Consider the following 15,134-nt stretch of genomic DNA (forward strand, 5'->3'; position numbering starts at 1 on the left):
CGATAGCCAGGGGGAGAGAAGCGGCGCCGGCAATGGGGCAGAGGCACCGACAGACAGGGGGAGAGAAGGGGCAGCGGCACCCATTGCCAGCGCCGCTGCCCCGTTGCCTCCCCCATCCTCCGGTGTGCGTCCCATGCATCGTTGCTATGCACTGCACGGCGCGGCGCAATGACGAGTGATGTCATTGCGTCTCGCAGTGCATAGCAACGATACATGGGACACACACCGGAGGCCTGAAGCAGCGCGGACCCGCCCCGGCAACAGGTAATTATACAACCGGGGATGGGGGAGGCAACGGGGCCGGCAATGGGTGCCGCTGCCCCTTCTCTCCCCCTGTCTGTCAGCGCCGCTGCCCCATTGCCGATGCCGCTTCTCTCCCCCTGGCTATCAGCGCCGGCAATGGGGCGCCGGCACCGATAGTCAGGGGGACAGAACGGGCAGCGGTGAAGATAGCCAGGGGGAGAGAAGGGCCGGCAGCAGGGCTCTAGACCCCAGGATAGGCAGGGGGGAGAGAAGGGCTGGCAGCAGGGCTTTAGACCCCAGGACAGGCAGGGGCAGAGAAGCCGGCAGCGACAGCGGGTCTCTGCACCTGCAAAGCCGCTGCAGTCCATTGATTTAAAATGCCCGCTTTAAATCATTGAATTGCAGAGGCTTATCGGCGTATAACACGCAGGTAGACTTTAGGCTAAAAATTTTAGCCTAAAAAGTGCGTGTTATATGCCGATAAATACGGTATATACGTCAGTGCAGGGGACCATAGAAGAGCGGCCGCCGCATCTATAAATTATACAGATGGATCACAACGGACCCCAGACAATCTGTCGATTAGTTCAGGTACTAATACTCCCATCATGGAACAGTGTGTTCCATGCTGTGAATAGTAGTAATAACCTAAAAAATTTAAAAAAAATACACACACTACATTTTTATTGCCCTGCCCGCACACATAAATTGATCACTGTTTCACTGTTTAAAAATTAAATAAAAATGTTGTTATAAAAAAGATGATACATTTGTTAAATACTATTTTTTCCATCACTACTCTATCTTTTTTATTATTATTTTTTTAATAGTAACCCTTAAAAATTTTAATAAAAAAAAAGGTATCTCCATCGCTTTTTTGGATCGCTAAAGTCCAAAAAAGAATAAAAACCGCCAGCAAAAATACCAAAGTTAAAACAAACATGGTGTTTTTCTTGGCGTTTTTGCTCTCCCATAGACTTCTATGGGAGAAAAACACCACGATTTCTGTGCAAAAAACGCCAAACTAGGTTTTGTAGGGCGTTTTGGAAAACCAGCCTCTGAGCCCAAAATAGCTGAAAAACGACAAAAGGATTAAAAAAAAGAACACCAAACTGAAAAATGCCAAGTGGATCTGGCATTTTGCAGTTTACTATTGACTTGCAGCTAACATCTGGGCGTGGTGCTTTTTCGAGGAAAAAACGCCGTGCTGAAAAAAAGGCGTTTTTTACTGCGTTTTTGCTAAAAAATCTTCATTGGAATTCCAGCCTAATGGGGGCCCATTTTTATCATTGATAGGTTCCATATACAATTGCTTGTTTCACTATCTCCAAGCCTGGACACACATATACATCCTGATACACAATCTGACAGTAAGGGACTGGGATGACCCTTTCTAACACCTGCTCACCAGCTGCGGGGAGAACAAATCCCCTCAAATTCCCAATTACTATATGATCCATTGACTGACATGAATGGAATATCCCATACTGTACACCCCCTCAACAATCTCACTGTAGCTATAATGACTTTAAATAGTCCATAAAACATATCTCCCCACACAAGATATTTGATAGGCAAAGACAGATCCCTTATATCCCAAGTGAGTTTCCTCCCTTTCAGATCACCCACGTTGCCTTTGGACTTGTCCACTGATCCAGCCTTCAGCAGACATGCCAAGCTGCACAGGCTTCAAATAGCATCAATGGAAGGAAATAGGAGAATGGTCTTTAATACTTGATAGATATCTTTCTATTATCCTACAAACCATCCTTCTTATTTTAGATAGATTGGGTGGAGACTACTCAACACAAGCAAAACAGAGTCAAACGGTTCTTTCAACTATAGGATAAAATGATGTTAGGATTATGTTAAGGAACAACAATGCTTCAGCCATACTACACGGTAACAACAAAAAGAACTGTAGAGTACATCACTAGACTTGTCTAACTCAGGAAGTTGACATTTCTGTACCCTTCCATGGATCTACGATGTTACCACCACTACAGTTCATGCTTTATACCTTTTTCATTCCACTCCTCAACCATCTTGCTTAGCAAGGATCACACAAATCTTTTTCTGTAATAAAAACAAAATACTATTGTGGTAAGGAAGGGGGCACTCATAGCGTAACATATGGATATCCAAAATCATTTAGAACATCCAATGGTAATTCAAGACCCTCAAATTACTGCCACTAAGGAGCACTTAGATGGCTACTATGTCTGTGGTGTCCCGGTACCGTATTACATACAGTACCTTGGTAGGGGTCCCCAAAGTCAGAGTTCCTAGGAACTGTGGGGTCCTCAGGTCTAGTCTTCCCCTAGTCACCCCTTAGATAGTGAATATATTGCTCAGGAAAATGTAAATAAATGTATATAGAAAGTGTACTTACCTTGCGCTAGCGTCGCAGGACCTGCGGGTCACGTGACGAGGCTTTAGCCTCTATGGTAGTTGAAAAGGGCCTTCAGAGGTTCATAGAACATGTTATAGCCACAATGCTTTGTAAAGCTGATTGACAGATGGAGTGGACCAATCCTAAACCGGCCAGCCCCTGCCCATATAAGGGAGCTGTGGCCATTATTCTCTCTCTTGGGTTGCTGTCACTGAATGAGGTAGGACCTCCGCAACTTTCAACAACAATTACTGGGCCAAAGCCTTGCGGCCTCGGCTGAATTACACCGTGAGTTCTTCTAAATTCCCCGCAATTATTGGCAAAGGACCCTGGACCTAAACATAACCCTAAATCCAGCGGATCTGCGCATACTAAATCCCTACAAGCTAAAGAACTTACTAAACATCCCAACCAACGGTCAATCTAAGCTAAGCTGTTCATAGACTGTTACAAAGACTGTTTGTATGTCCGCATGTTACAGAAAATCTTCAGTTTAAAGTTTACGCACGTTTTCAGCGAAGCTCTGGTTGTGGACAATACTTTATTCTGTAAACACCTATCGTCCTTGGGCAGGGTGGCGATAGGCCAAGTCATACAGAATTTAACCCTTACCCTGGCGTCACGACTGACAAGGGTTAACAGCACCCTTTATAACCTGCACAGCAACATCCCGATCACCATTCACACCCACAAGGCACCACATGTCCATATCCCAACCCAGTCTCTGTCTACAATGCCCTTTTTGTTGGAAAATAAAACCATTTACAATAAAGATATACAGCATATATCAATATGTACAGGATCTAAATTGGGAACAATTACGAAAGTGACTCTTGTATATGTGTAAACCATAAAGCTTACATAGAGGGCTGGTATAACTATCCTGTCCTGAAAGGTGCTACATCCTCCATTCTAACCAGTAAGCTCTACATAAAGCTTCATTGTTTTCCGTCAAACAAGGGTGGAGAATTGTGGATTGTTTAAAAACAAAACAAGGACCAGATCTTTGTGGGTTAATTAAGTCAATTTCCCACACCGACAAAGCAAGATCTTCTGGTAACAAACACACATACACTGTACAGTGGTCCCTCAAGTTACAATATTAATTGGTTCCAGGAAGACCATTGTATGTTGAGACCAGAACTCTATGGAAACCTGGTAATTGGTTCTGAAGCCACCAAAATGTCATCCAAAAATAGGAAAAAGTGAGGATTAAACAAAAATAAGTAGATAACTAATACAGATAAAGCAAATCCTTACATATAAAAGTAAGAAAGATCTGCTGGGAGCTGTAAATCACTGTCGATGTCAGTGTTTCCCAAGCAGGGAGCCTCCAGCTGTTGCAAAACTACAACTCCCAGCATGCCCGGACAGCCAAAGGCTGTCCGGGCATGCTGGGAGTTATAGTTTTGCAACAGCTGGGGGCACCCTGCTTGGGAAACACTGGTCTATGTAGAGGACAGGAGCTTCTTCAGGGTCCTGTACAGTACATGCAATGTCCTAAAAAAGTTAAATGGAGTTGCCCTTACCTGGTGTCCAAAAGGAGCAGCTAACCCTGGTACAGGTAAAGTATACAGAACATGTAATACCTCCCTGTACTGTAGGAGGTGCTACAAGACACCAGTCAGTGCATACACTTCAGTAATACAGGTGTTTTATCAGTAAATTGCCCTTTTCGATTGGTAGGTTCTTCCGGCCATTGACACGTTTCACAGATCTGGATTGTCTGTAGCATTGTATGTTGAGTCTGGTTTCAACTTACAATGGTCCAGAAAAGACCATTGTATGTTGAAACTATTGTATGTTGAGGCCATTGTAGGTTGAGGGATCACTGTATATAAATTATATATATCTTCAGACAAGTGTTTCTGCATGTGATGTAGACTTCCCACATGTCCCATCATGGATTTGCTCAGATATGGGACTAACTTTAGGCTCTTTTCACACTGCGCCACCAGTGTCTGTTTGCTAAAAGCATTGAGGATACTATTGGCGTAAGCGGTAAATGTATCAATAGACCCCATTACTGGAGAACAAAACAGTGTCATTTTGGCCATTGCTCTGGTGTATTAGATCAGTGCTTTCGTTTATTTTCTGTATAGAGTATAGTCTAGTGCTTTCATAGAGCAGGGTACAGTAAAAACAAATATTGCATTCAGTATACATTTTTGTAACATGGGACCCTGAGTGACATTGGTCGTAGGTACATTTTAGAAGTACAAATCAAGGAATTCCACCAACATATACCTGCGACACACATGGCAAAAAAAAGCCCTACTAAAAAGCTATGGGGTAAAACTTGGCCTATAGTCATAATGGTAGAGATTTATCAAAACCTGTGTATAGGAAAAGTTGCCCAGAGCAACCAATCAGCTTCCTTTTTTCATTTTGCAGGCCTCTGCAAAATGAAAGAAGCGATCTGATTGGTTGCTATGGGCAACTGGGCAAATTTTCCCATACACAGGTTTTGATAAATCTCCCCCAATAACGCCATGTTCACACAGCATATATTTTTATTCATGTTCAGTGTCCAAATACCTGTGAAAACCATGGGGGAGATTTATCAATACCTGTCCAGAGGAAAAGTTGCTGAGTTGCCCATAGCAACCAATCAGATTGTTTCTTTCATTTTTCAGAGGCCTTTTCAAAAATGAAAGAAGTGATCTGATTGGTTGCTATGGACAACTCAGCAACTTCTCCTCTGGACAGGTTTTGATTTTGAATTTCCCCCCATGTGTACTATGTGTCCCCTTGCTTTCAATAGTTATGCCTGCTGTAGATTACACCATAAAATTGTGGCCTCATTTTTCCACCATGTTTCTGAAATACGCATTGAAGTGCAGGTCGCTTACTTGGTATGTATTCTGCATGAAAAACGCTTCAGATAGAGTCTTAGGCTATGTTCACATGGTGGAATATCCACAAGAAAAATTTCTGTGCAGACCTCCCACCGGCAGAACATCCCAGCACTAGGACTGCATGAACATGCGCTCTCATAGATAGCAATGCATTTCCTTGAGGAATCTGCAAAAACATGTTCAATGTTTTTGCGGATGCCGGAATGAGAATTTCCACGGAAATTCTGCAGAGTGAACAGAGCAGCAGAATGCGATTGAAATCAATGGGACTCTGCTGCAGCGGAATGTCTGTGCAGATGATTCAAGCTGAATTCTGCATAGACATTTATCTTGTGAATTCAATCAGCTAATCTGCGCCGCCTGAAATCAAGGTATATTTTTATGGAATTTGCAGCGGATATTAACCCCTGCAATTCAAAGTCCCACTAAACATGGACTTTTCCGGGTGTAATTCCACCGAAAGAATGAACATGTTCATTCTTTCTCCTGCATCCGTATTTGCATCATAAGTTCGGCTACAGAGCTTTTGTAGTGTGAATTGGCGCTATGGGCCTAGTCACTTACAGAATCTCCACCTTAAAATATTCTGCAGCGAGTGCCACCACAATGCATTGCACATGAATTTCCCACGAAAGAATGAACATGTTAATTTTTTCATGGAGGAAATTCAGCAGCCGGCCCCGTGGTCGCCGGTAATCAGACCCGGAGCGAACATTGCTCCGGGGACTGATTTTAACTGGGGTGCTGCGTGCAAGATCACTGGGGTCCCCAGCGGCGGGACCCCCCGCGATCAGGCATCTTATCCCCTATCCTTTGGATAGGGGATAAGATGTCTAGGGGCGGAGAACCCCTTTAATATAGGCTCAGACACAGTAGAAGATAAGTATGGAAATGTATTTACATACATACTAAACTTTATATGGAGTCTATTTGTGCACTGTGGACTTATACTTTAAGAACAAGAAGTCCCTGCCCACCATGATCCTCAAACTGATACAAGCCTGAAAGCTCCAAGTATTTCTATACTGTAAATATTGTATATCATGTCCAACTACGTGGTTGGAGCTGAGTAATCACTGGGTGCAAAATTGTAATAATGACTGCACCCGCTACCTATTTATATATAGTAGTAAACAGGTAGCAGGTACAGTCGGAAGTAAAATTTAAAAAGTTAAAATTTTGCTGTCCGCAGTAGCACACCACGATAAATATTCACATGCTCTATGATACATACATAACCATATATAGCAAGCTCATAAAAAGAGTATATTCACTTTTTAAATTATGTCTATACAAAGATTATTAGCTCGAACAAACATTAGTTCTTTAGTGTGGTCGGCCACCACACCTGCAATAACCTTATAATGTCCATAGTAGTTCATATGGGTTCAAATCCTTATGTGGTATTTGTATATTTCCCCCATTTTTCTTCCCCCTACTGATGGGATCCAGTCGCTATAATAAAATGTTGTCAGCAACTCTGGGCTCCAGCTAAATCTTCCTTTATTTAAAATATTCAACCAGACATCAGGACAAACCTAAAAAGGTCAGACGCGTTTTGGCAAAAACCTCAATAATACACTGTACTGACAGTAATAATCTATAAATGGTATGCTGGGAGTTGTAGTTTTACAGCAGCTGGAGAGGCACAGATTAGCTATCACGAATACATAGAGTATGGGGAAGCAAGGATCAGGCATGTGGGATTTGTTTCCACCTTTTTATATTGTTTCGGAGGGAGACATGCAGTTTGCTAATCAATTAAAAGGGAAACCCTAAAAGTGATGGCACCAAGATTGAAGTTTGTGGCCTTAATTCGAAGCATCAAATCTGAAAGAAACCAGTCACTGCTGATCACATGCCCAATACCATCCCTACAGTGAAGCAAGGTGGTAGCAGCATCATGCCATCAGTGTCATTCAGCAGCTAGTCTAAAGGGGAGAAAAGGGAGGGCATTTCTTGGTGTGATAAGAGAGAGATAATCAGTATAAAAGTGAGCAGCTCACCAAATGTGGTTGTGTAACATCATACACAACAATGGTAAGCGCATCAAGCGGTAGTGTATCCACAGCCCTCCGGCTAGGCAAGGTATTCAATCGGTCTGGCTTCAAGGAGAACGCCGGCTCCACGTGGTGCAGGATACAAAAGGAATGGAGATCAGATAAAATCGAGGTAATTTATTTCCCAAGATGCAACGCGTTTCGCTGCAGAAAAGCCGCTTCATCAGCCATCAAAGGCTTGATGAAGCTGCTTTCCTGCAGCAAAACGCATTGCATCTTGGGAAATAAATTACCTCGCTTTTATCTGATCTCCATTCCTTTTGTATCCTTGAAGCCAGACTGATTGAATACTCAGCAGCTGGGGCAAGGAGACCGGTCAGGGTTAAGGGAAAGCTGAATGGTGCAAAGTACAGAGATATTCTTAATGAAAACCTGATCCAGAGTGATCTGGACCTCAGACTGGGCTGAAGGATCATCTTCCAACAAGACAATGACCCTAATCATATAGCCAAGACAACACAAAAGTGGCTTAGGGACAACTATGTGAATGTCCTTGAGTGGCCCAGCCAGAGGCCAGAACATTGAGTTGAACATCTTTGGAAATGTCTGTCCACTGAAGGTTCCCATCCAACCTGACACAAAAAAAAATGGCACAAAATTCCCAAATCCATGTGTACTCATTATACTATTATTATTATGTCACTGTGTGCATTCTCCTTGCATTTGGGCATCACTGTGCGCATTCTCCTTGCATTTGGGCATCAATGTGCGCATTAACCCTGCATTTGGGCATCACTGTGCGCATTATCCCTGCATTTTGGCGATCAGTGTGCGCATTATCCCTGCATTTTGGCGATCAGTGTGCGCATTATCCCTGCATTTTGGCGATCAGTGTGCGCATTATCCCTGCAGTTGGGCGATCAGTGTGCGCATTATCCCTGCAGTTGGGCGATCACTGTGCGCATTATCCCTGCAGTTGGGCGATCACTGTGCGCATTATCCCTGCAGTTGGGCGATCACTGTGCGCATTATCCCTGCAGTTGGGCGATCACTGTGCGCATTATCCCTGCAGTTGGGCGATCACTGTGCGCATTATCCCTGCAGTTGGGCGATCACTGTGCGCATTATCCCTGCAGTTGGGCATCCCTGTGCGCATTATCCCTGCAGTTGGGCATCCCTGTGCGCATTATCCCTGCAGTTGGGCATCCCTGTGCGCATTATCCCTGCAGTTGGGCATCCCTGTGCGCATTATCCCTGCAGTTGGGCATCACTGTGCGCATTATCCCTGCAGTTGGGCATCACTGTGCGCATTATCCCTGCAGTTGGGCATCACTGTGCGCATTATCCCTGCAGTTGGGCATCACTGTGCGCATTATCCCTGCAGTTGGGCATCACTGTGCGCATTATCCCTGCAGTTGGGCATCACTGTGCGCATTATCCCTGCAGTTGGGCATCACTGTGCGCATTATCCCTGCAGTTGGGCATCACTGTGCGCATTATCCCTGCAGTTGGGCATCACTGTGCGCATTATCCCTGCAGTTGGGCATCACTGTGCGCATTATCCCTGCAGTTGGGCATCACTGTGCGCATTATCCCTGCAGTTGGGCATCACTGTGCGCATTATCCCTGCAGTTGGGCATCACTGTGCGCATTATCCCTGCAGTTGGGCATCACTGTGCGCATTATCCCTGCAGTTGGGCATCACTGTGCGCATTATCCCTGCAGTTGGGCATCACTGTGCGCATTATCCCTGCAGTTGGGCATCACTGTGCGCATTATCCCTGCAGTTGGGCATCACTGTGCGCATTATCCCTGCAGTTGGGCATCACTGTGCGCATTATCCCTGCAGTTGGGCATCACTGTGCGCATTATCCCTGCAGTTGGGCATCACTGTGCGCATTATCCCTGCAGTTGGGCATCACTGTGCGCATTATCCCTGCAGTTGGGCATCACTGTGCGCATTATCCCTGCAGTTGGGCATCACTGTGCGCATTATCCCTGCAGTTGGGCATCACTGTGCGCATTATCCCTGCAGTTGGGCATCACTGTGCGCATTATCCCTGCAGTTGGGCATCACTGTGCGCATTATCCCTGCAGTTGGGCATCACTGTGCGCATTATCCCTGCAGTTGGGCATCACTGTGCGCATTATCCCTGCAGTTGGGCATCACTGTGCGCATTATCCCTGCAGTTGGGCATCACTGTGCGCATTATCCCTGCAGTTGGGCATCACTGTGCGCATTATCCCTGCAGTTGGGCATCACTGTGCGCATTATCCCTGCAGTTGGGCATCACTGTGCGCATTATCCCTGCATTTGGGCATCACTGTGCGCATTATCCCTGCATTTGGGCATCACTGTGCGCATTATCCCTGCATTTGGACATCACTGTGTGCCTATGCCTTGTAAATTTCTGATAATGCTTTGGCAAGTGGTCACTGTGAAGTATTGTTATGGGCACCATAACTAATTACACCCAATAGACACTTCTATAATATGGGGCAGTATTTAGAATTAACAGCACAGTTTGCAAATATACAAAAAAACATATCTTTGAATTCATCCATTATAACCCTAGTCTAGGAAAAGGGAACAACAGTGACAAGATGCAAATCTCTTATTTTACTATGGCACTATCCTTATATAAACTCCTCTTTTCCCATGCTTCATACCGCATTCCTATTATAACCAGCGACAGTCTGAAACCATTTTGGAAACTGCTGCTAGGACTCTAGGAATAAATAATCCATAATCTTCCTAACAACCACAACACACAAAGCATGTGCTGGAATTCCTGGGACAGCGACTGAGGGGCCTGCAAGATAATGTACAGGGACATCCATGGAGATTAGATATCAGTGGCGGATTTAACTCTTTTCCTGCCAATAGTTGATATCCAGATCTGCAATTGTAAGGTTAGGAACAATGTTACTTATAAGCTGCTGTATGATCCACAGGAAGTTGAGTTGTTCTTTTCTGTCTGACCACAGTGCTCTCTGCTGACACCTCTGTCCATGTCATGAACTGTCCAGAGCAGCATAGGTTTGCTATGGGGATTTGCTCTTACTTTGGACAGTTCCTGACATGGACAGAGGTGTCAGCAGAGAACACTGTGGTCAGACAGAAAATAACTATACAACTTCCTCTGTAGCATACAGCAGCTGATAAGTACTGGAAGGATTAAGATTAAATAGAAGTAATTTACAAATCTGTTTAACTTTCTGGTAACGGTTGATTTAAAAAAAAATGTTTCCCACCAGAGTACCCCTTTAAAGTGAACCTCTACCTATATTATGTAACATATATCAGTGTGAGTTCCAAGAGCTGGATCTCCCATCAGCACTAAAGGGACCAGCAGTCATTCAGGGACCATTTATAGACTAAGCCAGTGTTTCCCAACCGGGGTGCCTCCTGCTATTGCAAAACTACAACTCCCAGCACGCCCGGACAGCCATTTACTGTCCAGGCATGCTGGGAGTTGTAGTTTTGCAACAGCTGGAGGCTCTATGGTTGGAAAACACTGGACTAAGCTAAGGCTATGTTCACATAGCATCTGATTGTTCTGTTTTATCTGTTCCACCAAGGAGCAAAAGAATCAAAAAATATAATATATATTATATAAATATAAAAGAAATATAATAATGTAAACAAATGCCATGTCAGAAATTGTATAAAAACCACAGACACCCGTTGATTTCAGCATTACGCAGGTTTGATATGAGTGTAATATGGGTGCATTTTTGCTTCTTCATAATCTTCACAAATCCCAGCCTGACCACAGGTCTGATCACCATAGCGTTGATGGTGTTCCCAGTTATAGTCATTATAACCAAGTGCTGTGACACAGACAAAAATATTATCTGTATCTTGTTTGTCTGAAACCGGCCTTTTGCTGAGTTCACACATTATTTATTTGTCAGTATTTTTTGCCGAAACAAACAGAGAAAAAAATTATAATGGAAAGTCTGCACCTTTTTATGTTTAAATCTATTCTTGGTTTTGGCTAAAATCAACTGGTGCCAGAAAGTTAAACAGATTTGTAAATGACTTCTATTAAAAAATCTTTACCCGTACTTTTTAGCAGCTGTATGCTACAGAGGAAATTATTTTCTTTTTTAATTCCTTTTTTGTCTTGTCCACAGTGCTCTCTGCTGACACCTGATGCCCGTATCAGGAACTGTCCAGAGCAGGAGAAAATCCCCATTGCAACCTATCCTGCTCCAGACAGTTCCTGACACAGACAGAGATGTCAGCAGAGAGCACTGTGGACAACACAAAAAAGAAATTCAAAAAGAAAATAATTTCCTCTGTAGCATACAGCTGCTAAAAAAGTACTGGAAAGGTAAAGATTTTTAAATAGAAGTCATTTACAAATCTGTTTTAACTTTCTGGCACCAGTTGATTTAAAAAAAAAAAAAAAAGTGTCCCCCCAAAGTACCCCTTTAAATGAGGTTGAAGGGGGTATAGGGAGTATTTAAAGGGAAAGTCCATCTTAACAGGTTTTTCTGATAGGTCATAAAAAAAAAGAACATTAATTGGGGTCCATGGGCTATAATACCATTCTTATTTCCAAAAGAAGAAGGCCCATATTATGCCCAAACCCTTTGAATTTTCCTTGGAAATTGATAGTACTAGGAATGACTGATTGAGTCACCATGAGCACTATGGTGAGTGTCATGTCTGGGATTCAGGTTGGGTTCACATGTAACAGGGAGATTGATCGAACAGTGGAATCTGATTGGCATCTGCTTCGCTGTTCCTTTGCAGAAGGTTTGATAGTATTTTGTAGCCAAAACCATCTAACTATAAATCCAGCCTAAACCCTCATTCAGGCGGCCATAATGCAGATGTGACAACAATACCCAAAGTTTAACTACACCAAATTGGGATCATCATGATTTCTATAGTGATCCAACTTTCGTCCAGTTGAGCCATGGTAAATTCATCATACAGATGTGAACATGTGACTGTGTGGTGTCCCGATACCGTACATTGTACCGTACCTTGTGTGCTAAGTCCCCAAAGTCAGAGTTCCTGCGTACCAGTAGGGTCCTCCTAGTGGGATAACCCCTTGTCACCTCTTCTCTCTTTAATTTTATGTGTTTGATGTATATAATTTGTACATAATATAGATATGTATAGTACTTCCAGGATCTTAGGTCACATGACTACTAAGCCTACTGTTAGGTTAAGCTTAAGGACCTTCCAGGTCACGTGAGTGAGTCACATGATGTACCACAATGTTTTGTGAAAGGACTGACAGTTGGTGGGAACCCAATAAGCTATGAGCCTGCCCACTTGCCATATAAGGGCGCTGTATCCAATCCTCGCTCTCTTGTTCCTGATCATCTCTAGAGAAAGCATTACGCTGTACAATTCTGCAAGAGAACTTGGGCCTGAAGCCTGCTAACTTCAGTCGAATACAGAACCGTGAGTTCAACTAAACTCAATCCTAAATCTACGTGACTACTGAACCTAAAACCAAACCCTAAATTCAGTGGAACAGCGTAAAGCAAGCCTCAGAGCTTATTTCCCTACAAGGTCCCAACCAACTGTGAGGAAGTCTGGTCCTCTGTAAAGACTGTTACTACTGTTAACCTGCATAAAAGTTGCAGTAAAGTTATTTCCAGATCGAGAGAGAGAGAGAGATCGAGAGAGAGAGATCGAGAGAGAGAGATCGAGAGAGAGAGATCGAGAGAGAGAGATCGAGAGAGAGAGATCGAGAGAGAGAGATCGAGAGAGAGAGATCGAGAGAGAGAGATCGAGAGAGAGAGATCGAGAGAGAGAGATCGAGAGAGAGAGATCGAGAGAGATCGAGAGAGAGAGATCGAGAGAGATCGAGAGATCGAGAGATCGAGAGATCGAGAGATCGAGAGATCGAGAGATCGAGAGATCGAGAGAGAGAGAGATCGAGAGAGAGAGAGATCGAGAGAGAGAGAGAGATCGAGAGAGAGAGAGATCGAGAGAGAGAGAGATCGAGAGAGAGATCGAGAGAGAGATCGAGAGAGAGATCGAGAGAGAGATCGAGAGAGAGATCGAGAGAGAGATCGAGAGAGAGATCGAGAGAGAGATCGAGAGAGAGATCGAGAGAGAGATCGAGAGAGAGATCGAGAGAGAGATCGAGAGAGATCGAGATCGAGAGAGATCGAGATCGAGAGAGATCGAGATCGAGAGAGATCGAGATCGAGAGAGATCGAGATCGAGAGAGATCGAGATCGAGAGAGATCGAGAGAGAGAGAGAGATCGAGAGAGAGAGAGAGATCGAGAGAGAGAGAGAGATCGAGAGAGAGAGAGAGAGATCGAGAGAGAGAGAGATCGAGAGAGAGAGAGATCGAGAGAGAGAGAGATCGAGAGAGAGAGAGAGATCGAGAGAGAGAGAGAGATCGAGAGAGAGAGAGAGATCGAGAGATCGAGAGATCGAGAGAGAGAGATCGAGAGAGAGAGAGAGAGATCGAGAGAGAGAGAGATCGAGAGAGAGAGAGATCGAGAGAGAGAGAGATCGAGAGAGAGAGAGATCGAGAGAGAGAGAGAGATCGAGAGAGAGAGAGAGATCGAGAGAGAGAGAGAGATCGAGAGATCGAGAGATCGAGAGAGAGAGATCGAGAGAGAGAGATCGAGAGAGAGAGATCGAGAGAGAGAGATCGAGAGAGAGAGATCGAGAGAGAGAGATCGAGAGAGAGAGATCGAGAGATCGAGAGATCGAGAGATCGAGAGATCGAGAGAGAGAGATCGAGAGAGAGAGATCGAGAGATCGAGAGATCGAGAGATCGAGAGATCGAGAGATCGAGAGATCGAGAGAGAGATCGAGAGATCGAGAGAGAGATCGAGAGATCGAGAGAGAGATCGAGAGATCGAGAGAGAGATCGAGAGAGAGAGAGATCGAGAGAGAGAGATCGAGAGAGAGAGAGATCGAGAGAGAGAGAGATCGAGAGAGAGAGAGATCGAGAGAGAGAGAGATCGAGAGAGAGAGAGATCGAGAGAGAGAGAGATCGAGAGAGAGAGAGATCGAGAGAGAGAGAGATCGAGAGAGAGAGATCGAGAGAGAGAGAGATCGAGAGAGATCGAGAGATCGAGAGATCGAGAGATCGAGAGAGAGAGAGATCGAGAGATCGAGAGATCGAGAGATCGAGAGATCGAGAGATCGAGAGAGATCGAGAGAGATCGAGAGATCGAGAGATCGAGAGATCGAGAGATCGAGAGATCGAGAGATCGAGAGATCGAGAGAGAGATCGAGAGATCGAGAGAGAGATCGAGAGATCGAGAGAGAGATCGAGAGATCGAGAGATCGAGAGAGAGATCGAGAGATCGAGAGAGAGATCGAGAGATCGAGAGAGAGATCGAGAGATCGAGAGATCGAGAGAGAGATCGAGAGATCGAGAGATCGAGAGATCGAGAGATCGAGAGATCGAGAGAGATCGAGAGAGATCGAGAGATCGAGAGATCGAGAGATCGAGAGATCGAGAGATCGAGAGATCGAGAGATCGAGAGATCGAGAGAGAGATCGAGAGATCGAGAGAGAGATCGAGAGATCGAGAGAGAGATCGAGAGATCGAGAGATCGAGAGAGAGATCGAGAGATCGAGAGATAGATCGAGAGATCGAGAGAGAGATCGAGAGATCGAGAGAGAGATCGAGAGATCGAGA

General features: G+C 44.5%; 1 protein-coding gene across 16 annotated transcripts in view; it reads right to left on the minus strand.

The window, feature by feature from the left end:
• The window catches only part of CEP170B (centrosomal protein 170B), a 162,604-nt gene that overhangs the window by 92,912 nt on the left and 54,558 nt on the right, over nucleotides 1–15,134 (minus strand). The window lies entirely within an intron of this gene.

This window comes from Hyla sarda, chromosome 11 (genome assembly GCF_029499605.1).
Source record: "Hyla sarda isolate aHylSar1 chromosome 11, aHylSar1.hap1, whole genome shotgun sequence".
NCBI lineage: Eukaryota > Metazoa > Chordata > Amphibia > Anura > Hylidae > Hyla > Hyla sarda.